The sequence below is a fragment of the Pseudophryne corroboree genome, chromosome 2 (genome assembly GCF_028390025.1).
Source record: "Pseudophryne corroboree isolate aPseCor3 chromosome 2, aPseCor3.hap2, whole genome shotgun sequence".
Taxonomy (NCBI): Eukaryota; Metazoa; Chordata; class Amphibia; order Anura; family Myobatrachidae; genus Pseudophryne; species Pseudophryne corroboree.
Genome location: NC_086445.1, coordinates 664,449,393 through 664,474,477, shown reverse-complemented (window position 1 = coordinate 664,474,477; position 25,085 = coordinate 664,449,393).

The window sequence follows — 25,085 nt, the reverse complement described above, 5'->3', positions numbered from 1 at the left end:
TTAGAACAAGAGAAAGCGTAGGGAATACATTTACCGACTGAAAACACCCACGGTGTCATCAGTGCCTTCACTGTTCCTGTTTGAGGGTCCCTTGACCTGTAACTCTGAAGCTTCTTGTTGAGACGAGATGCCATCATTCCTACTTGAGGAAATCCCAACGACCTGTCTTCGAAGACTACTTGGAAGAGGTCTCCCCTCTCCTGAGATCGTCTGCTGAGGAAGTATGCTTCCCAGTCGTCTACTCCTGGAACGAACATTACTGACAAAATGCTTGTATGTTTTTCCGCCCCGCGGAAAATCCTTGTGGCCTCTGCCATTGCTGTTCTGTTTTTCGTTGTAGAAAATTGTTGTAAACGGCCCTTAACTCTAGACCGTTAATGTGGTGATCAGTTTCCTAACTTGACCATCTTCCTTGGAAGTTTTCCTCTTGAGTGACTGCCCCCCAGCCTCAGAGGTTCGCATCCGTGGTCACTAGGATCCAGTCCTGGATCCCGACCCTGCGCCCCTCTAGGAGGTGAGAACTGCGCAGCCACCACAGGAGTGAGATTCTGGTCTTGTAGGTGTGAACCGGACCCCTTGTCCAACAGGTCCCTCTGGAACACCCTGGCATGGAACCTGCCAAATTGAGTGGCCTCGTAGGCCGCAACCATCTTTTCCAGCAACCGAATGTATTGATGAAATGACACTCTTGCTGGTCTCGGAATTTGTTTGACCAGACTCTGGATCTCCAGAGCCTTTTCCACTGGAAGAACAAAACTCCTTGTAGTTCTGTGTCTGTAGTATTATTCCCAAAACAGACAACCGTGTCGTTAGGACTAACAGTGATTCTAGCAAGTTCAGGAGCTAACCCTGTTGTTGAAGAACTGTCAGGGAGAGAGCCACATTTTGCACCAACTGGTTCCTTGAACTCGCCGTTATCAGGGGATCGTCCCAGTACGGGATAACTGACTCCTTACTAGCGACGGAGAAGCATCATTACCACCATCATCCTGGTGAAAATCCCTGGAGCCGTGGACAGACCCACGGCAACGTCTGAAATCGGTAATGACACCCCTGAATTGCAAGCCTAATGCAGAGGTTCTTGATGTCTACTGAGACCATGGAAACATTTTTTTCCAGATTGGAGATCACTGCCCTGAGAGATTCCATCTTGGATTTGAATTTCTTTAAGTAGAAAATGAGGGATTTCAGATTTAGGATTGGTCTGACCGAGCCATCTGAATTCGGGACCACGAAGAGGCTTGAATAAAAACCTTCTCCCTGTTGTCACAGGGGAAAACCAGGTCAATGACCTGATCCTAATACAACCTTAGTATTGTGTCGCATACTACCTCCCCGTCCGGAGGAGAATCTCTAATTTGAAAAATTGGTGAGGGGAAACGTCTGGAAACTCCAGTATGTACCCTTGGAACACTATTTGTAAAACCCACGGGTCCAGGTCCGTTCCAGGACTGACTGAAGAGTTTTTAGACGTGGCCCCACCGGTGTGGACTCCCTCAAGCTTCATGCAGTGGATGTGGCAGAACAGAGGATGATGTCTGCTCCTGTGATCTTGAAGAGATTGCGGACCTCTTCCCTTTTCTCCCTCCTCTATCTGCAAAGAAAAGGGAATCTATATCTATTGGGCTGAGATGACTGCATCCGACAATGATGCATCATCATCCGTTGTGAGGGAACATAGGCCAAGAAGGTAGACTTACCAGCGTCAGCTGTGGAGATCAAATTAACTAGTCTGTCACCAAACCAGGCTTCACCTTCATAGGGCAGAGACTCTATTTCTTCTCGGAGTCAGCATTATCATTACATTGGTGAATCCCCAACGCCCTCCTAACCGAGACCGCCATGGAATTGGCCTCTAAACCCAATAGTCCTATATCCCTTGCAGTCGCACGAAAGTATGCTGCAGTGTTCTTGATATGACCCAACGTAAGGATGGTATCTATATTGGATGACAAGGCATCCGACCAATTTTTGAATACTACTACTCCCCCATACGCATGTAATGGCAGGTCTATCCAACGTACGCGTGGACACATAACCAGAAAATAACGTACCGTCCTGCATACGATCCGCTGGATTTGTGACAGGGCCCCGTGCAGAACAAGGGGTGACTCCCACTTTATTCTGTCCGCAGCGGGAAAAGAATAAACAATCGGAATCCACTTCAGGATTTGAAACCATCTTGTCAGGGCTGACCTAGACTTTCTCACACAGAGCGCTCAGCACATGAGAAGGAGGAATGTTACCTCAGCTTTCATTATAAATGTATATATATATATAGACCCTTTTGTCAGTAACAGCAGGGTCCTCAGTAACGTTAATAAGTCCTTAATGTGCACTAATCATGCTCTCTTTTTTTTTTGTGTGAATCTAATCAGGAAACATTATGGTCGACATAGGAAACGGTATCCGTGTCGATATCAGGGAGTAATAACTGGGCAAAATAATCTTTTTTGCGACCCCCAGCGGTCTGAGGGAAATATAGCTATGAACCTGACATCTTCCATAGATATTTCTACATCTGTGTCTGGGACACAGATTTTTGCAACCTTACTATATATATATATATATATATATATATATACACATATATAGAGCCTTTCTGGTATGCATCACATTATCATGCCAATTTTTTTACCCTGTCAGATATTAGTGGAGCCGACAGGGCCACCCACACACGACTGTGTCCCTACTATATTTTCCTCTTGGGAAAAACATTCAGACACCGACATGTTGACACACATGTACCAAGCCCCATCAGGAGTCGGCGGTGCCGACAGGGTCACTCCCACAGCCGTTTGTGGGCCGATCACTCAGCCTCAGATATGCAGACACACGTGTACCAAACACCCACCGACACACCGGGCATATAGGGGACAGACCCACAGTAAAGTCTGTCAGGGAGACACAGATGTAGTTTGCCAGCTCACAACCAAGCGCTCAATCCCGGTTCTGAAAATCTTTATATAATGTCTCAGACCTGTAGTGCTTTTATAACTAATTTATATTGCACCAAATCAACTGTGCCCCCCCCCCTCCCATTTTTCACTCTGTTATGTGAGGAAGGACCAGCGTCTCTACAACTCTGTGGAAAGAAAATGGCGCTGATGAGAGCTATGAGGGCTAAGCCACGCCCCCTTAATGGTGTGCTTCAGCCCCGCTATTTTTAATTATATTTATACTGGCGGGGGGCAGGAGTTAGTGCCCAGGAACTCATACCACTCTTTTCCAGTCACATATGAGGTTTTACATGCTTCTCAGGGCGCCCTGCACCCTGTAGTGCCGCTGTGTGTGGGAGCATGGCGCGCAGCGCGATCGCTGTGCGGTACCTCAGAAGCCGTCACTGAAGTCTTCTTTTCTTCTTCTACTCACCTGTCTTCTGACTTCTGGCTCTGCAAGGCGGATGACGGCGGGCTCTTGGAATGAACCCCTAGGCGTACCTAGTGTTCCAAACCATCAGGAGCTAATGGCATACTTGCCTACTCTCCCGGAATGGCCGGGAGGCTCCCGAAAATCGGGTGACCCTCCCGGCCCCCCGGAAGAGCAGGCAGGTCTCCCGATTTCAGGGGTCCTCTCTGCCCAGCCGCCCACTTAGCGAGTAAAGTGGGCGGTCCGGGCAGGATATGACGCGATTCTTGTTGAATCGCGTCATCATGGCCACACCCCCTGCTGTATAATGGCGGCAATAGCGGCATTACACAGCAGGGGGCGTGGCTTACATGACGTGATCCCACAGCCACGCCCCTGCCCTGCCCCCACCACGCCCCATCTAGCCTCTGGCCCGCCCCCCTCTGGACGTAACCTCACTGCCCGCCCGCTTGCTGAGCCGACCTGGCTGCTCTCTCCCGGAGAGACTAGAGCAGCCTAGAAGTCGGCAAGTATGGCTAATGGTGTCCTGTAGCCAAAGAAGCAGAGCCTTTAAACTCACTAGAATTAGGTCTGACTTCTCTCCCCTAAGTCTCACGAAGCAGGGAGACTGTTGCCAGCAGTTCTCCCTGAAAATAAAAAACCTAACAAAGTATTTTCAGAGAAACTCAGTAGAGCGCCTCAGAGTGCATCCAGTCTCACTGGGCACATATTCTAAACTGGAGTCTGGAGGAGGGGCATAGAGGGAGGAGCCAGGCCACACCATTTGAAAGTCTTAAAGTGCCCATGTCTCCTGCGGATCCCGTCTATACCCCATGGTTCTTGAAGTGACCCCAGTATCCTCTAGGCCGTATGAGAAACATTATTCTCTGTTTATTTAAACATACAGTATAGGATCACTGGTCCTTTAACAATTTCTTACAATTTTTACCTGTTATTTTATGAATGTTTGCAATTGCTAGAGTAACTTTGTGTCTGCAAAGTTTATAAAAATAAATCTTTTGTTCCTTAATACACTCCTATTGGCAGCAATTCCTACAGCCAATGAGATTGTTTTAGGTATAACTGGCCCAGTACCGTTTCTTGAGGCGGGCGAGCCGTGCAACCACACGGAGCACCCGCCATTCTGCTGCTCTCTGTTGCACCCTCTTCCCGAGTACCCAGCTCGGGGGGTGGAGTTTCGCGGAAATGACGCAGTGACATCACAACGCAACTGCATAATTCCGTGAAACTCCGCCCCCCGAGCTGGGTACTCGGGAAGAGGGAGGGGGGAGCTAAGCTAAGAATAGCTGGTGCGACGAGGGAGAGGCGGGCCAAAGAGCGGGAAGAACCTCAACGTAAGTCTCTCTCTCTCTCTCCCCTCCACCCACCCACCCACTCTCCTCCTCTGCCACCTGCCACCTAATGAATAAAATGGGGACTCTTGCCTGCCTAATGTATAAAATGTGGACACTTGCCTGCCGTATTGTGTAAAATGGGGACTCTTGCCTGCCGTATTGTGTAAAATGGGAACACTTGCCTGCTGTATTGTGTAAAATGGGGACTCTTGCCTGCTGCATTGTGTAAAATGGGGACTCTTGCCTGCCAGAATGTTTAAAATGGGGGCTCTTGCCTGCCAGAATGTTTAAAATGGGGGCTCCTGCCTGCCAGAATGTTTAAAATGGGGACACTTGCCTGCCGTAATGTGTAAAATGGGGACACGTGCCTGCCGTAATGTGTAAAATGGGGACACATGCCTGCTGTATTGTGTAAAATGGGGACACTTGCCTGCCGTAATGTGTAAAATGGGGATTTAATGTATCAAGGGCATTGTGGTGAATGGCATAATATAATTTTTTCTTTTTTTCCTGTGGTCGCCGTGATCCGTCGGCGCAAGGTCAAAAACTGGGGTGTAAGGTAGTCTTTTCAGACGAGACCATGCCCACTTTATTGAGGCCACGTCCCCATTGTCGGGAGCGCGCGCGCCTTCGACGCGCGCATACTTTTTCTTTCTATAACTATATGAGGGGAGGCATTTTAAAAAAAAAATTCAATGTGGTGCGCATTTTTAAATCTCGTACTGGGAGCCAAATTGGCTAGAAACAGCCCTGAACTGGCCATAAGTTGCTCTGTACTTGGGCATAAAGCAATCACTAATCCTCATGAACCTATGATGTCAAGAGACAAATGTGTCTATTCATGAAGCAGTGAAAAGTGTGGAGAAGTGAGCCAGTGGAGAAGTTGCCCAGGGAAACCAATCAGCAGTGAAGTAACATTTATAATTTGAATACTATTCAACTGTACGGAGCAGCTGATTGGTTGCAATGGGCAACTTCTCCACAGGCTCACTTCTCCACTCTTTTCACTGCTTCATGTATAGATCACCAAATGTCGAACGGAACATGTCAAAGGGGGGCATTTACTAAGGGGGGGGGGCATTTACTAAGCAGTGATAAGAGCGGAGAAGTGAGCCAGTGGAGAAGTTGCCCATGGCAACCAATCAGCACTAATACTATTGTTGCGTTCACTGTACTTGGTACTCCAGAGACAGGGTGGATGAGCCCCAAGTACAGGAACGTGATGCTGCAAAAGATACGGAGCTCAGCAGCAACCCCTACGGAAAACTTACTCCATTGTCTCACCCTCGTAGTCAGCTTACGCCTGCGAGACTATGGTTTCTTGGGCCCACGGCAGCCGCGTTTGAAGGTTGGATTATGGGGGTCATTCCGAGTTGTTCGCTCGTTGCTGATTTTCGCAACGGAGCGATTAAGGCAAAAATGTGCATGCTTCGCAGTGCGCATGCGGTTAGTATTTTAACACAAAACTTAGTAGATTTACTCACGTCTGAACGAAGATTTTTCATTGTTGAAGTGATCGGATTGTGATTCACAGGAAGTGGGTGTTTCTGGGCGGAAACTGGACGTTTTCAGGGAGTGTGCGGAAAAACGCAGGCATGCCAGGGAAAAACGCGGGAAAGTCTAGAGAAGCGGGGGAGTGGCTGGCCGAACGCTGGGCATGTGTGTGACGTCAAACCAGGAATGAAACGGCCTGAGCTGATCGCAATCTGTGAGTAAGTCTCGAGCTACTCAGAAACTGCTAAGAAATTTCTATTCACAATTCTGCTAATCTTTCGTTCGCTATTCTGCTAGACTAAGATACACTCCCAGAGGGCGGCGGCTTAGCGTGTGCAATGCTGCTAAAAGCAGCTAGCGAGCGAACAACTCGGAATCACCCCCTATGTCTGCCCAACTCCGATGCCCCCCGGTCTTAGTTGGAGACAAGGCGTAAACTGAGATGGGATGATGACAAGGGAAACTTCTAACTAAAGACAGGAATACAGAGTTAGGGGCGCTACAGAACTAAATGAAAGTATGCGCGGCTCAGCCGCCAAGACTAACAGCAAAGGGAATGCTGTCCACACGCCTACACGACACTGTCGTATACCGGCGAGGACAGCCAATGCAGAACCTTTGCAGAAACTCCAAAACAAATATAACTAGACGCTGCGGCCTAGGCCGAGGAATGCGGCAGAGCCGCTACTCACGAAACCAGTACGAATACTGGCAAAAGGACAGGAACCCCCAAAGTAGCTGACACAGGCTCTCAGGACCGGAGAACACGCAGAATTCCAAACGACAGACCAGAGGACACTAGAAGCAGGATACTGGATCAGACACAGGCAAAGCCACAGGACTCCTGGACAGGAATGCTCCAAGGCAGGATACTGGATCAGACACAGGCAAAGCCACAGGACTCCTGGACAGGAATGCTTCAAGGCAGGAAGCAGCTAGAAAGAAGCTATCAGCGGCGTCTGTGTAATGCACTGAGACAGAATATAACAAGGATTTCTTCCAATCACAGCAGGGACCCTAATTAATTATGTTGTGCAGCTGCCCTGCTGCACGACTCCAAACTGACAAGTGCAATTAACAGAGAGGTGAGGCTAAACACATGGAAACAGGCTGCAATTACACAGACTCACCACCGGTGGCCAACAAGAGTCTTTCTACACCAGAGCAAAGGAAATCCTGGCCTGCAAGAGAACTATAACATAAACTACATAAACGGAAAGCAAACAGGAATGAACCACTACTTGTGGTTCATAACAACTATAAAATGATACAAAGCTACTGATTGGTTGATGGGGCAACTTCTCTACTGGCTCACTTCTCCGCTCTTATCACTGCTTAGTAAATGTCCCCCAAAGTTTATCTGCCTAGCAGTTAGAACAGGGGTGACCAACCAGTCAGTGGCAAAGAGCCAGAAAAGATCTGTAGTCAAGGGTAAGAGCCATATCATGCGCACGCAAAAATGGGGGCGTGGCATAGTTGTCACAAAGCCACACCCCATTTTTATATGCACACCTTTTGGTTTGACGTTTGTACGAGTATGACCTTGTATAGTGCCACATACATATAAAAACACATAAAAATGGGTGCCTCCACAGTGCCAAATACATATATGCCCCCACAGTGCCAGATACATATATGTCCCCACAGTGCCAGATACATATATTTCTCCACAGTGCCAGATACATATATTCCTCCACAGTGCCAGATACATATATGTCCCCATAGTGCCAGATATGCCCCAACTGCCAGATACACATCTCCCCAGTGCCAGTTATGTCCCCACTACCAGATACACATCTCCCCAGTGCCAGATATGCCCCCAGTACCAGAAACACATGTGCCCCCAGTGCCAGATATGCCCACAGTGTCAGATATGGCCCCACTGTCAACTACACATCACCCCAGTGCCAGAAACACATGTCCCCCCTTTGCCAGATATGCCTGCAGTGCCAGAAACACATGTCCCCCAGTTCCAGATATGCCCGCAGTGCCAGAAACACATGTCCCCCCAGTGCCAGCTATGCCCGCAGTGCCAGATACACATCCCCCCAGTGCCAGATATGCCCCCAGTTTAAGATACACATGTCCCCAACTGCATCCCCCCAAGTGCTGCTCACTGCTGCTGCTCTGCTCAGTCTGCTGCTTGTGAGGGGAGGAGAGAGCAGCGTGCGCCTCTCCTGCCCCTCAGTCTCCACACTCAGGCGGTGTTGATTTTCTCTAATTAGGTGACGGTCCGTGAGCCAACCAGAGTTCGCAGACCGGCAGCTAAGACTCCTGATTGGCTGCAGGGCCGCGAGCTCTGATTGGCTCACGGGCCAGCGCAGGGCACTGCAGACTAGGTCAGTAGGAGGTGCTGCAGATCATGCTCCACCACAGGGGAACGCTCACCCCGGCAGCCAGCTGCCACCACTTTGCAGAGCTGAAAGTGGTTTGTGAGTCACTGTCCCCCCTTACAAGCGTGGGGTCAGTGTGAAGAGGGCGGCTTTATGGGTAGGAGCGCGGTATTAACCGTGCTCCCGGACGGCTCAGCGGTACTGCGGTGCGGCACTGTGAGGGGCACTCTGAGCCAGCACCTAACCCTACACTGACCATTTCCAGCCTGTCGAGGTCCGCGGATCAAAGCCAGCAAACAAATCCTCAGTCCAGTATAATCTCACAGGAGTGGGAAGACAGTGCCATTAAGGGGGCGGAGCTTCTCCTCAGAGCGGACCAAGCAGCGTTCAGCGCCATTTTCCTGCCTGCAGCTCACTGCCAGTGGATGAACAGGTCCCTCCAGAGCACCTCCAGCTATCTTTACGGTACCAGGGGGTTGTAGAAGGTAGGGGAGGCTGTGTAAAGCCTTTGTCACCTATTAAGGGACACAGTCAGTGCTGGTTAGGGTCTCCCTATACCTATAATAGCGCTGTGTGCGGGTTGGCTCCAATTTCTGTGTCTCTCTGCCATTCTTGGGGGGGAAACTCTGTCTACCCAGTACCCTGTGTGTTTGTGGGGTGTTTGGTGTGTATGTGACAACATGTCTAGGGACACTGTTTCATATGCTGCAGAGGATTTATCTTCCAAGGAAGACTCCATACCATGTAATCAGGATTGCACTGTTGTAGCGCAGATCCCAGCTAGAGAGCCAGAATGGTTAGTCTCTCTGACGGGGACTATTTCTCAGATTTCTGATAGGGTAGCTAGGACTGTGCATGCCACTCAAGTTCTGCAATCCTCTATGGTTGTATGGTCTGATACTGCTTCCTCGGGGTCCCCTGCGGTACATTCTCACAAACGTGCACTTGCCAAACTTATGCAGGATGACACGGACACCGATTTTGATACTGCAGACGGTGACGGGGATGTGTTGAGGGGGACGGCATCACTTGCTAAGGGGGTGCAGTTGATGCTTGAAGCTGTAAAGGATGTGTTACACATTACTGACACAGCTCCTGAGCAGGTAGAGGAGGCCTTCTTCACAGACAATAAAAAGCCCCCCCTCACCTTCCCGGCATCCAAAGAATTAAATGCTATCTTTGAAAAAGCCTTGGAAAATCCGGAAAATAAATTCCAGATCCCTAAGAGGGAGATAGGAAAAAATGGGAATCCCCGCCGATAGTCGACACCTCTGTCTCTAGGCTGTCCAAACAGGTGGTGATGGCAGTCCCGGGATCCACCGCGTTGAAAGACCCGGCAGATCGAAAGGTGGTTGCTACGCTAAAATCCATTTACACGACTTCAGGAGCTATATTGCGGCTTACTATAGCCTGTGCTTGGATTGCGAAAGCTATTGCCAGGTGGTCAATCACTCTGCAGGAGGAATCGACTATGCTGGATAAAGGTAACATTGATTTATTTTTACGTAATATTCAGGATTCTGCAGGGTACCTGGTAGATTCCATGAAGGACCTGGGCTCCATGGCTGCAGGGATCTCCTCCATGTCCATCTCGGCTCACAGGGGTCTCTGGCTGCGCCAATGGTCTGTGGACGCGGTATCCAGGAAAAGTGTGGAGGGTCTACCTTATACAGGTCAGGCTCTCTTTGGGTAGGCGCTAGATGCGTGGATTGCCACGGCTACAGCGGTTAAGTCTCCTTTTCTACCCTCAGCTGCACCGGCTATGAAGAAGCCTTTTACACCAGCCACGTCACAGCCCTTTCGGTCCGCGACGCCTAGAAAGAACAAGCCTTCGAACACCTTCTTCAGAGGTGGTCGTGCTAAAGGAAAGAAGCCTGCTCCCGCTGGCTCCCAGAACCAGAAGCCTGCTTCTGATACCCCAAAGTCCTCCGCATGACGGTGGACAGCTAGGTCTGGAGGAAGGTCAGGTGGGGGCAAGACTCCGGCATTTCAGCCACGTCTGGGTGTCGTCGGGCCTGGACCCCTGGGTACTGGATATAGTGTCCAGAGGGTACAGGCTGGAGTTTCAAGATCTCCCGCCTCACCATTTCTCCAAGTCAGGCTTGCCAGTTCTACTGGCAGACAGAAAAATTCTTCTGGAAGCTATCCAAAAATTGATGGTGTCCAGGGTCATTGTTCCAGTTCCACCTCATCAGTGGAACAAAGGTTACTATTCTAACCTTTTCGTGGTACCGAAGCCGGATGGTTCGGTACGGCCAATTCTGAACTTAAAATCTTTGAAATCCTACCTCTGGGAGTTCAAATTCAAAATGGAGTCTCTGAGAGCTGTTATCTCAGGTCTGATGGAGGGGGAGTTCCTGGTGTCCCTGGACATCAAGGATGCGTACCTCCACATTCCCATCTGGTCTCCGCATCAGGCATATCTCCGGTTTGCATTGTTGGACGATCACTATCAGTTTCAGGCGCTGCCGTTTGGCCTCTCCACAGCACCGAGGGTCTTCACCAAGGTGATGGCAAAGATGATGGTTCTCTGTGCAAGCAGGGGGGAACATAATTCCGTATCTCGACGATCTCCTGATCAAGGCATCGTCCAGGGAGAAGTTGTTGCAATCCATTGCTCTCACGACACATCTGCTCAAGGAGCACGGTTGGATCCTGAACCTTCCGAAGTCTCATCTGGAGCCGACAAGGAGGCTGTCTTTCCTGGGATTGATCCTAGACATGGAAGTGCAGAGGGTGTTTCTGCCGGTGGAGAAAGCATTGGTGAATCAATCAATGGTCCGGGATGTCTTAAAGCGTACCCGGGTCTCGGTTCATCAGTGCATTCGCCTTCTGGGGAAGATGGTTGCCTCCTACGACGCTTTACAATGCTGAAGGTTTCATGCTCGATCCTTTCAGCTGGATCTCTTGGACCAGTGGTCGGGATCTCACCTACACATGTACCAGAGGATCCGTCTGTCTCCGAAAAGCCAGGATTTCGCTCCTCTGGTGGATAAACCTGCCTCACCTTCTGGAAGGCCGAAGGTTCGGAGTTCAGGACTGGATCCACAGATGCAAGTCTAAGAGGTTGGGGAGCAGTCGCTCATGGGGAAACCTTCCAAGGACGGTGGTCGGATCAAGAATCCCTTCTCCCGATAAACATTCTGGAGCTAAGAGCCGTGTACAATGGCCTTCTGCAAGCAGCACACCTTCTACAGGATTGAGCTGTTCAGGTGCACTCGGACAACGTGACCACAGTGGCCTACATAAACCGACAATGCGGAATGAAAAGCAGGGTTGCCATGTCAGAGGTGTCAAGAATCCTCCCCTGGGCAGAAAGGCATGCGGTGGCGATGTCAGCAATCTTCATTCCGGGTGTAGACAACTGGGAAGCAGACTTCCTAAGCAGACACGATCTCCATCCAGGAGAGTGGGGCCTCCATCCGGGGGTATTCGAGGAGGTAACCGGTTGGTAGGGGGTTCCTCACATAAACATGATGGCCTCCCGCCTCAACAAGAAGCTGCGGAGGTACTGTACCAGGTCGAGAGACCCACAGGCAGTGGACGCACTGGTAACACCGTGGGTGTTCACGTCAGTGTATGTGTTCCCTCCACTTCCTCTGATACCAAAAGTTCTTAAACTGGTAAGAAGAACAAAGGTTCTCGCAATCCTCATTGCTCCGGACTGGCCAAGGAGGGCTTGGTACGCGGACCTGCTGGATCTTCTGCTGGAGGATCCAAGGCCCTTACCTCTTCGGGAGGATCTGCTACTGCCGTTCGCTTATCAAGACTTACCATGGCTACGTTTGACGGCATGACGGTTGAATGCCAGATCTTAGCTCGGAAGGGTATCCCGAGTGAGGTCATTCCTACCCTGATACAGGCTAGGAAGGGGGTAACGTCTAAACATTACCATCGAATTCGGAAAAAATATGTTTCTTGGTGTGAGTCCAAGAAGTTTCCTGCGGTGGAGTTTCAACTTGGGCGTTTTCTCCTTTTCCTGCAAGCAGGGGTGGATATGGGACTGAGATTGGGCTCCATCAAGGTCCAGATCTCTGCTTTGTCCATCTTCTTCCAAAAACAATTGGCTGTCCTCCCTGAGGTTAAGAACTTTTTGAAAGGGGTTCTGCACATCCAGCCTCCCTTTGTGGCGCCAACTGCACCCTGGGATCTTGATGTGGTGTTGCAGTTCCTGCAATCTGCTTGGTTTGAGCCTCTACAGGAGGCTGATCTCAAGTTTCTCACGTGGAAGGCGGTCACTTTGTTGGCCTTGGCTTCTGCACGACGTGTGTCGGAATTGGAGGCTTTATCTTGTAAAAGCCCCTATCTGATCGTCCATGAAGACAGGGCGGAACTTAGGACTCGTCCACAGTTCCTGCCTAAGGTTGTATCAGCTTTCCATATCAACCAACCTATTGTGGTGCCAGTGGCTACTGTCTCCGCAGTTGCTTCAAAAGCCTTGGATGTAGTGAGGACTTAAAGATTTATGTGAAGAGGATGGCTCATCATAGGAAAAGTGACTCTCTGTTTGTCCTCTATGATCCCAAGAAAATTGGGTGTCCTGCTTTAGATTTCAAACTGGATCAGGTTCACTATCCAGCATGCTTATTCCATGGCAGGATTGCCGTGTCCAAGATCTGTAAAGGCCCACTCTACTCGTAAAGTGGGCTCTTCATGGGCGGCTGCCCAGGGTGTCTTGGCTGTACAACTCTGCCGAGCAGCTACTTGGTCTGGGTCGAACACGTTTGCCAAGTTTTACAAGTTCGACACTTTGGCCTCTGATGACCTCAAGTTTGGTCAAGCAGTATTGCAGGAGCCTCCGCGCTCTCCCTTTCATACTGGGAGCTTTGGTACATCCCCATGGTACTAATATGGACCCCAGCATCCTCTAGGACGTAAGATAGGATTTTGGTTACCTACCGGTAAATCCTTTTCTCGTAGTCTGTAGAGCATGCTGGGCGCCCACCCAACGTTGCGTTTTCCTGCTTTGGTTTTATAGTTCAGTACTGCCTGGTTCCTAGGTAAGTTCTGCGTTATTTACTGTTTCAGCTGTTGCTGAGTTGTTTCTGCATGTTAGCTGGTTTGCCTGTTGTGTGAGCTGGTATGAATCTGCCACTATCTGTGTAATTCCTTCTCTCGAAGTATGTTGTCTCCTGGGGCACAGTTTCTAGACTGAGTCTGGTAGGAGGGGCATAGAGGGAGGAGCCAGCCCACACTATTAAACTCTTAACGTGCCAATGGCTCCTGGTGGACTCGTCTATACCCCATGGTACTGATATGGACCCCAGCATCCTTTACGGACTACGAGAAAAGGATTTACCGGTAGGTAACCAAAATCCTATTTTTTCCTCTGTTCCCTATTTTTTCTTCATCCCATCACCTTACTTATTCTACTTCTGTCCAATACTTTCTTTTATTTCTTACATATTGAGCCTTGTCCTAAGAAATCTGTGCTCCATTCCCTGGTGTTTGGCTGATGCAACCTGCCAGTTAGAACTAGAAGATCACCTGTGCCAACTGAAGCTCCGCTCCCCTGAGTCTCTGCCCCCAGATCTCCGACGCCTGCACTGCATGCCCCAGACTTACCCACCATGGCTTGCATGATCTCATGAGCCATGGGATCATGGAGCGCACAGTGTCTCCTCCTGCACCTGACATTGCTGGCCTGCTTACATTATCCTCTACAGCATCAGGTATTTCTGTCAATGGCCCCCTCTGCGGCGGCTGGCGTTTTGCAAACAGCAGGGACATTATCTGTGGCTGCGCTTTCTCCAGATTGTGTGTGCAGTAGGGCTTAAAGTGGTCGTGGAGAGGTGGGGGAACTCACCTCGCCCGCGACCCTTCCCGTTTAGCATGCGCCGCAGAAAGGGGTGTGGCCTCACAGGGAAGGGGCTTGACCACACAAAAGTACCACCAACTCAAAATAATGCCTTACAGTAGCACAATCTTATTCACATTGCCCGCCCCACATACTAGTGTCCTTTACACACACAATGCCCACAATCGCAGAGCCACTTACACACACAATGGGGGTCATTCCGAGTTGATCGTTAGCTGCCGTTGTTTGCCGCATAGCGATCAGGCTAAAAAATAAGATTTTACTTACCGATAAATCTATTTCTCGTAGTCCGTAGTGGATGCTGGGACTCCGTAAGGACCATGGGGAACAGCGGCTCCGCAGGAGACAGGGCACAAAATAAAAGCTTGAGATATCAGGTGGTGTGCACTGGCTCCTCCCCCTATGACCCTCCTCCAAGCCAGTTAGGATACTGTGCCCGGACGAGCGTACATAATAAGGAAGGATATTGAATCCCGGGTAAGACTCATACCAGCCACACCAATCACACCGTACAACTCGTGATCTGAACCCAGTTAACAGTATGATAAATTTAAAGGAGCCTCTGAAAAGATGGCTCAACAATAATAACCCGAATTTTTGTAACAATAACTATATACAAGTATTTGGAGTATGGTATTGTCTGCGCTAACTCCTCTACAGAAAGACAGATAGAATAGAAAAAGAAAAAAGGAGGAAGAAAGTATGACAAGAGTGACAAACAAAATGATGCAGCCGTAGATTAAACCAGTACCCTCACTGGTTGGAATTAATTACATGCAGAATTCTTGGCGCAACATTTAAAGACAAAGACTGATGTCAGACTGAAAATAACATTTAATATCAAGTTAAAAAATAGTTTAATAAGCATAAAATTAAATTAAAAAATGATAAGTTCATTCAATGGATATAGTCCACTCTGTAATGAACCAATTCAAAATTAAAAGTCAATGCCTCAACGGCAAAAATTGTCCTGAGACCTGGTATCCTTAGCCAAATAGGCTTTATGATGTATTTTATTAAACCAGTCTATAGCAGTATTCCAACGGTACAGCCTCTCATGGGAATGAGCACACTGAGGTGGAATTAGGATCAATTAATGTAACCTTTAAAAGAGGACTACATTTTGGAAGCAGCTATCCCTGACGAAGCCCCTAAGGGGGGAAACGCGTTGGAAGCTGCACCACTGTTCTACAGCAAGTACGAGCCCGAATCTTCTACGGACCACACACACACGCCGGCTAACGTCACCGGAAGCCGGAAACCGCGAAACCGGAAGCCAGAGCGGTGCGTTCCACAGACTGCCAGCTGTGTAGAACGACGGATCACCGCGGCTCTGGGAGGCGGCTGACATTATCAGAGGGGAACGAGGACGGCAGAGACGGGGGATCCACCATACTACCAGTAACAGGTACATGAGCGCTGTAATCGGCTAAAGTGTCACCAGAAAAATAGTGGATTTACCCCCATAAAGTTATCTATATGACTGTATGCTGCGGAAAAGTTCCCAATGTGGATTAAGCTATTTACAGAGCAAAGTGTAGAAAGACAAGAGGCTGTACCGTTGGAATACTGCTATAGACTGGTTTAATAAAATACATCATAAAGCCTATTTGGCTAAGGATACCAGGTCTCAGGACAATTTTTGCCGTTGAGGCATTGACTTTTAATTTTGAATTGGTTCATTACAGAGTGGACTATATCCATTGAATGAACTTATCATTTTTTAATTTAATTTTATGCTTATTAAACTATTTTTTAACTTGATATTAAATGTTATTTTCAGTCTGACATCAGTCTTTGTCTTTAAATGTTGCGCCAAGAATTCTGCATGTAATATATACAAGTATTGCAGACAATCCGCACTAGGGATGGGCGCCCAGCATCCACTACGGACTACGAGAAATAGATTTATCGGTAAGTAAAATCTTATTTTCTCTAACGTCCTAAGTGGATGCTGGGACTCCATAAGGACCATGGGGATTATACCAAAGCTCCCAAACGGGCGGGAGAGTGCGGATGACTCTGCAGCACCGAATGAGAGAACTCCAGGTCCTCCTCAGCCAGGGTATCAAATTTGTAGAATTTAGCAAACGTGTTTGCCCCTGACCAAGTAGCTGCTCGGCAAAGTTGTAAAGCCGAGACCCCTCGGGCAGCCGCCCAAGATGAGCCCACTTTCCTTGTGGAATGGGCTTTTACTGATTTTGGCTGTGGCAATCCTGCCACGGAATGTGCAAGCTGAATTGTACTACAAATCCAACGAGCAATCGTCTGCTTTGAAGCAGGAGCACCCAGCTTGTTGGGTGCATACAGGATAAACAGCGAGTCAGTTTTCCTGACTCCAGCCGTCCTGGAAACATATATTTTCAAGGCCCTGACAACGTCCAGCAACTTAGAGTCCTCTAAGTCCCTAGTAGCCGCAGGTACCACAATAGGTTGGTTCATGTGAAATGCAGAAACCACCTTAGGTAGAAATTGAGGACGAGTCCTCAATTCCGCCCTGTCAGAATGAAAATTTAGGTAAGGGCTTTTACATGATAAATCCGCCAATTCTGACACACGCCTAGCTGAAGCCAAGGCCAACAGCATCGACACCTTCCACGTGAGATATTTTAAATCTACCGTAGACAATGGTTCAAACCAGTGTGATTTTAGAAATCTCAATACAACATTGAGATCCCAAGGTGCCACTGGAGGCACAAAAGGAGGCTGTATGTGCAGCACCCCTTTCACAAATGTCTGAACTTCAGGTACTGAAGCCAGTTCTTTCTGGAAGAATATCGACAGGGCCGAAATTTGAACCTTAATGGACCCTAATTTTAGGCCCATAGACAGTCCTGTTTGCAGGAAATGCAAGAAACGACCCAGTTGAAATTCCTGTGTAGGGGCCTTCTTGGCCTCACACCACGCAACATATTTACGCCAAATGCGGTGATAATGTTTTGCGGTTACTTCCTTTCTGGCTTTTACCAGAGTAGGGATGACTTCTTCTGGAATGCCCTTGTCCTTCAGGATCCGGCGTTCAACCGCCATGCCGTCAAACGCAGCCGCGGTAAGTCTTGGAACAGACAAGGCCCCTGCAGTAGCAGGTCCTGTCTTAGAGGTAGAGGCCACGGTTCGTCCGTGAGCATCTCTTGAAGTTCCGGGTACCAAGACCTTCTTGGCCAATCCGGAACCACGAGTATAGTTCTTACTCCTCTCCTTCTTATGATTCTCAATACTTTCGGTATGAGGGGCAGAGGAGGGAATACATACACTGACTGGTACACCCACGGCGTTACCAGAGCGTCCACTGCTATTGCCTGAGGGTCCCTTGACCTGGCGCAATATCTGTCCAGTTTTTTGTTTAGACGTGACGCCATCATGTCCACCTTTGGTCTTTCCCAACGGTTTACAATTTGGTGGAAGACTTCTGGGTGAAGTCCCCACTCTCCCGGGTGAAGGTCGTGTCTGCTGAGGAAGTCTGCTTCCCAGTTGTCCACTCCCGGAATGAACACTGCTGACAGTGCTATCACATGATTTTCCGCCCAGCGAAGAATCCTTGCAGTTTCTGCCATTGCCCTCCTGCTTCTCGTGCCGCCCTGTCTGTTTATGTGGGCGACTGACGTGATGTTGTCCGACTGGATCAACACCGCCTGACCCTGAAGCAGAGGTTTTGCTTGAATTAAGGCATTGTAAATGGCCCTTAGTTCTAGAATGTTTATATGAAGAGATGTTTACAAGCCCTGGAAATTCCTTCCCTGTGTGACTGCTCCCCAGCCTCTCAGGCTGGCATCCGTGGTTACCAGGATCCAATCCTGAATGCCAAATATGCGGCCCTCTAGTAGATGAGCCCTCTGAAGCCACCACAGGAGAGACACCCTTGTCCTTGGCGACAGGGTTATCCGTTGATGCATCTGAAGATGCGATCCGGACCATTTTCCCAGTAGATCCCACTGAAAAGTTCTTGCATGGAATCTTCCGAATGGAATCGCTTCGTAAGAAGCCACCATTTTTCCCAGGACCCTTGTGCACTGATGCACTGAGACCTGTCCTGTTTTAGGAGGTTCCTGACTAGCTCGGATAACTCCCTGGCCTTCTCCTCCGGGAGAAACACCTTCTTCTGGACTGTGTCCAGAATCATTCCTAAGAACAGTAGACGTGTCGTTGGAATCAGCTGCGATTTTGGAATATTTAGAATCCATCCGTGCTGACTTAGCACTACCTGAGATAGTGCCACTCCGACTTCTAACTGTTCCTTGGTTCTTGCCCTTATCAGGAGATCGTCCAAGTAAGGGATAATTAAGATGCCTTTTCTTCGTAGAAGAATCATCATTTCGGCCATTACCTTGGTAAAGACCCGAGGCGCCGTGGACAATCCAAACGGCAGCGTCTGAAACTGATAATGACAGTTTTGTACTACAAACCTGAGGTACCCTTGGTGAGAAGGATATATTGGGACGTGGAGATAAGCATCCTTGATGTCCAGCGACACCATATAGTCCCCCTCTTCCAGGTTCGCTATCACCGCTCTTGTAAGAGGGGTACCTTGATTATCACCTGCTGGGAGTACAGCTTGTGAATGGCTTCCAGAACTGCCTCCCTGTCGGAGGGAGACTTTGGTAAAGCAGACTTCAGGAACCGATGAGGAGGAAACGCCTCGAATTCCAGTTTGTACCCCTGTGATACTACCTGTAGAATCCAGGGATCCACTTGCGAGTGAGCCCACTGCGCGTTGAAATACTTGAGACGGGCCCCCACCGTGTCTGAGTCTGCTTGTAAAGCCCCAGCGTCATGCTGAAGACTTGGCAGAAGCAGGGGAGGGCTTCTGCTCCTGGGAAGCGGCTGCATGGTGCTGCCTTTTTCCTCTTCCTCTGCCCTTGGGCAGAAAAGAGTGACCTTTTGCTCGCTTGTACTTATGGGAACGAAAGGACTGAGTTTGAAAAGACTGTGTCTTTTTCTGTTGATGTGAAGTAACCTGGGGTAAAAAGGTGGATTTTCCAGCCGTTGCCGTGGCCACCAGGTCTGTTAGACCAGCCCCAAATAACTCCTCCCCCTTATACGGCAATACTTCCATGTGCCGTTTGGAATCTGCGTCCCCTGACCACTGTCTGGTCCATAATGCTCTTCTGGCAGAGATGGACATTGCGCTTACTCTTGATGCCAGGGTACAAATATCCCTCTGCGCATCACGCATATATAGCAATGCATCCTTTAAATGTTCTATAGTTAACAGAATATTGTCCCTATCCAGGGTATCAATATTCTCAGTCAGGGAATCCGCCCATGCGACTCCAGCACTGCACATCCAGGCTGATGCGATTGCTGGTCGCAGTATAACACCAGTATGTGTGTATATACTTTTCAGGATATTTTTCAGCCTCCTATCAGCTGGTTCTTTGAGGGTGGCCGTATCAGGGGACGGTAACGCTACTTGTTTAGATAAACGTGTGAGCGCCTTATCTACCCTAGGGGGTGTTTCCCACCGTGCCCTAACCTCTGGCGGGAAAGGGTATAGTGCTAATAACTTATTAGAAATTAGCTGTTTTTTATCGGGGGAAACCCACGCTTTATCACACACCTCATTTATTTCCTCAGACTCAGGAAAAACTATTGGCAGTTTTTTCACACCCCACATAATACCCGCCTTTGAGGTATTTGTAGTGTCAGAAAGGTTCAATGCCTCTTTCATTGCCGTGATCATGTAACGTGTGGCCCTACTGGACATTACGTTTGTCTCGTCACCGTCGACACTAGATTCAGTATCTGTATCTGGATCCGTGTCGACCCACTGAGGTAGCGGCCGTTTTAGGGCCCCTGAGGGTGTCTGAGACGCCTGAACAGGCACTAATTGATTTGCCGGCTTTCTCATGTCGTCAACAGTTTTTTTGTAAATTGCTGACATTATCACTTAATTGCTTAAACACAATCATCCAGTCAGGTGTCGACTCCCTAGGGGGTGACATCACTAACACAGGCAACTGCTCCGCCTCCACCTCATTTTCCTCCTCATACATGTCGACACACGCGTACCGACACACAGCACACACACCGGGAATGCTCTGATAGAGGACAGGACCCCACTTAGCCCTTTGGAGAGACAGAGGGAGAGTCTGCCAGCACACACCCAGCGCTATATATATACAGGGATAACCTTATATAAGTGTTAATCCCTTATAGCTGCTGTTAATCTAGTTATTTGCTGCCAAAATGCCCCCCCTTCTCTTTTTTACCCTGAATCAGATGCAGTACTGCAGGGGAGAATCAGGGAGCCGTCCTTCCAGCGGAGCTGTGAGGGAATAATGGCGCCAGTGTGCTGAGGAGATAGGCCCCGCCCCTTCACGACGTCCTTAACTCCCGCTTTTTTGTGTAAAATGGCAGGGGAAAAAATACATCCATATAGCCCTGGAGCTATATGTGATGTATTCCTTTTGCCAGCTAAGGTATATGTGTGTTATATTGCGTCTCAGGGCGCTCCCCCCCAGCGCCCTGCACCCTCAGTGACCGGAGTGTGAAGTGTGCTGAGAGCAATGGCGCACAGCTGCGGTGCTGTGCGCTACCTTAGTCTTGAAGACAGGATGTCTTCTGCCGCCGCTTTCACCGGACCTTCGTCTCTTCTGGCTCTGTAAGGGGGACGGCGGCGCGGCTCCGGTGACCCATCCAGGCTGAACCTGTGATCGTCCCTCTGGAGCTAACGTCCAGTAGCCTAAGAAGCCCAATCCACTCTGCACTCAGGTGAGTTCGCTTCTTCTCCCCTTAGTCCCACGATGCAGTGAGCCTGTTGCCAGCAGGACTCACTGAAAATAAAAAAACCTAACTAAACTTTTATTCTAAGCAGCTCTGGAGAGCTACCTAGTTTGCACCCTTCTCGGCCGGGCACAAAAATCTAACTGGCTTGGAGGAGGGTCATAGGGGGAGGAGCCAGTGCACACCACCTGATATCTCAAGCTTTTATTTTGTGCCCTGTCTCCTGCGGAGCCGCTGTTCCCCATGGTCCTTACGGAGTCCCAGCATCCACTTAGGACGTTAGAGAAATTGGCATTTCTGCGCATGCGTACTGGCCGCAGTAAATCTATGCTGTTTCACAGAAGGTCGAGCAAAGCTTTTCAGTCGCTCTGCTGATCGGTGAGTGATTGACAGGAAGTGGGTGTTTCTGGGTGGTAACTGACCGTTTTCCGGGAGTGTGCTAAAAAACGCAGGCGTGCCTGGGGAAACGGGGGAGTGGCTGGCCGAACGCAGGGCGTGTTTGTGACGTCAAAGCAGGAACTAAATAGACTGAAGTGATTGCAAGGAAGGAGTAGGTCTGCAGCTACTCTGAACTGCTTGAAAACATTTCAGCACTGTTCTGCTAACCTTTCGGTTGCACTTCTGCTAAGCTAAGATACACTCCCAGAGGGCGGCGGCTTAGTGGTTGCACTGCTGCTAAAAGCAGCTAGCAGGTGAACAACTCAGAATGAGGTCCATTGCCCACAGCAGTGCCCTCCCCCTAATTTTTTGGATTTGATTCACAATATAGCAGTATACTGTATGTTGAACAACCTTTGCTCACTTCTCTTATATCTTCTATGTGTCATTTCTGCTTTCTTGTTTCCTTTGTCTGTCACTCTCCTCATGAGTCCATATCTTCATCCTAGGTATCCCTTACTCCCTTTATGCTCTCTTTTGTGTCTGATCAATTGAACCCTTCTCTCCTTTATTTACCCCCACCACCTCTCACTCCCTGTGCCTCACTCCCCCATCTCACCCCCTGCACCTCTCACTCCCTCCCCATCTCACCCCCTGCACCTCTCACTCCCCCACCCCTGCACCTCTCATTCCCCCATTTCAGCCCCTGCACATCTCACTCCCTCCCCATCTCATCCCCTGCTTCTCTCACCCCCTCCCCATCTCACCCCCTGCACCTCTCACTCCCCCACCCCTGCACCTCTCATTCCCCCATCTCAGCCCCTGCACATCTCACTCCCTCCCCATCTCATCCCCTGCTTCTCTCACCCCCTCCCCATCTCACCCCCTGCTCCTCTCACTCCCTCCCCATCTCACCCCCTGCTTCAGTGGCCATGGCAGCGGCCGCCAGACAGTACTGGCTCACGGATCGGCTGCTATTGAAAAGCGAGGAAGCACTTTGAATCTGGCGCCAATTGTGCGCCATTCACGGCTCCCGGACTGCCAGCTAATGAGAAGCAGCTTCTCATTGGCTGGCGGTCCGGGAGTCATGATTGGCGCACACCAGATTTTTAAAAAGCCTCCTTCTTTTGATTGGTGCTGCAGCCAGTCCGCGAGCCGGGATTGGCTGGCGGCCACTGCCCCCTTTACAATGAAGCAGGGACCTGATGCTGTGTCCGGGTTCCGCCTGCAATTAGAGGTGACGGAACACAATTCCGCCCCGTTCTGGCCCACTTTAACCACTGGTGTCCGGTATGTTCTTGCCACTTCTGGTAGTTTAGTTCAATATGCCGAGGCATACTCATGGGGAGGGGGGTCCGTGCCCCATGCCTCAGCTACAGTTTACTGCTACACAGCATTGGGATGGGTTTTCTCTTTTCCATCTTTTTCTTTTCTACATTTCCTTCTTTTCATTTGGCGTGAATATGTTAAACAGTTTCATAGGATGCATGGAAAATTATTATGCCACTAGGCCAGTGGTTCCCAAACTTTTTTTAATCACGGCACCCTAGAGTATCAGAATTTTTATCACGGCACCCCTAGTCCAAAAGTTTTTAATTGGGAAATTTATAAAAAATATGAAATTAAGTAAATTATGTTTATATGTCATACTTAGGTTCAGTTATGTGGTGAGGGACAAGATTTGCTTCTGTTTGTACACATATTTTATAACTGGCAGCCACAAGTACTAGTTTTTCCTATTACATGGATAATAAATATTTTGAATTGGTCCTGGACCACCAACCCGAGGCACCCCTGCAAGTGTCCTGCGGCACCCCAGGGTGCCACGGCACACAGTTTGGGAACCACTGCACTAGGCTATAAAGGGTTAGAGGTCACTCAACATAGCAATGGTTTGCAGGAAGGCAGGCACCTTAATAAGCAAAAGGTACATTTATCACTTTCAACGATTCCATAGCCCCTAGAATAATACTATCCAGCCCAGGAAGAGGCGGTACATTAGGATCCATGGGTATAAATACTCTGTTAGTTGGCTCTATAGTATGTACCTTGAGGAAGACTATACTAAAAAGATAAAATGCGTTGCTTTGCATCAAAGAGCCAGTCAAGTAACAATACTTATCGGAAAGAGTTGTGGAAGGAACACAGGAAGATAAAATAAACCACCTACATGCACGTACAGTACACTTACAAGTGAGCATTGTGCTTCATTAATGAGGCATCATGTCCTTTCAAAATGGTCTTTGAAAACCTTTTCGCTGCCTGGGATCTGTAAAATTCTGCTTGAGAAGTCAAATTTCTATTTATTTTAAGTGTTTTATCAGGACTGACAAAGCTTCATTTTGTTATCATTGGGAAAATATACTGTGTACATTTTTTTATGTATGGTCAAACATTTTCAGAATGTCTTTTTGTTGAATCTTCTCTTTGGTATTTTCACAAGCTTAAATCCACCCATGAAATATGCCTCTTATTCCATAATACAACTTCTATTGTTTACATGAGTACAATATAGGTTTGTGGTACAGTATGTATGTGGCTATAATACAAGATACAATTAAAATGTGTTTATTTCTTCTAAGTTTTTTTTTTAATGTCAATAATTTTAGTGTTCAGTCTTTTTAAACATTTAATTTTTGTAAAAATTTTGAAAAATTTTTTGTTAAAAAAGCATGTGTAAAATAGGATTTTAATACCTACCGGTAAATCCTTTTCTCTTAGTCCGTAGAGGATGCTGGGGACACTTCAAGACCCATGGGGTATAGATGGGATCCGCTGGAGACATGGGCACTTTAAGACTTTGAAGGGGTGTGAATTGGCTCCTCCCTCTATGCCCCTCCTCCAGACTCCAGTTATAGGAACTGTGCCCAGGGTGACGGACATTTCGAGGAAAATGATTTATTGTTAAACTAAGGTGAGATACATACCAGCTCACACCACAAACACGCCGTACAACATGTCATTTAACAGAACTCCAGTTAACAGCATGAACCATGTCAGCAACAGGCCGACTATAACAGAAACACAACCTGTGTGTAAACATAACTAATAACTAATAACTGCAGATAGAGTCCGCACTGGGACGGGCGCCCAGCATCCTCTACGGACTAAGAGAAAAGGATTTACCGGTAGGTATTAAAATCCTATTTTCTCATATGTCCTAGAGGATGCTGGGGACACTTCAAGAACCATGGGGTTTATACCAAAGCTCTAGAACGGGCGGGAGAGTGCGGATGACTCTGCAGCACCGATTGACCAAACATGAGGTCCTCATCAGCCAGGATATCAAACTTGTAAAATTTTGCAAAAGTGTTTGAACCTGCCAAGTAGCTGCTCGGCAGAGTTGTAATGCCGAGACCCCCCGGGCAGCCGCCCAAGATGAGCCCGCCTTTCTGGTAGACTGGGCCTTCACTGATTTCGGTAACGGTAATCCAGCCGTAGAATGAGCATGCTGAATCATATTACAGATCCAGGGCGCAATAGTCTGCTTGGAAGCAGGCATCCCAATCTTGTTGGCAGCGTACAGGACAAACAGAGTTTCCGTTTTCCTAAGTTGAGCCGTTCTGGTGACATAAATCTTTAAGGCCCTGACAACATCGAGAGATTTTGACTCCGCGAAGGCGTCAGTAGCCACCG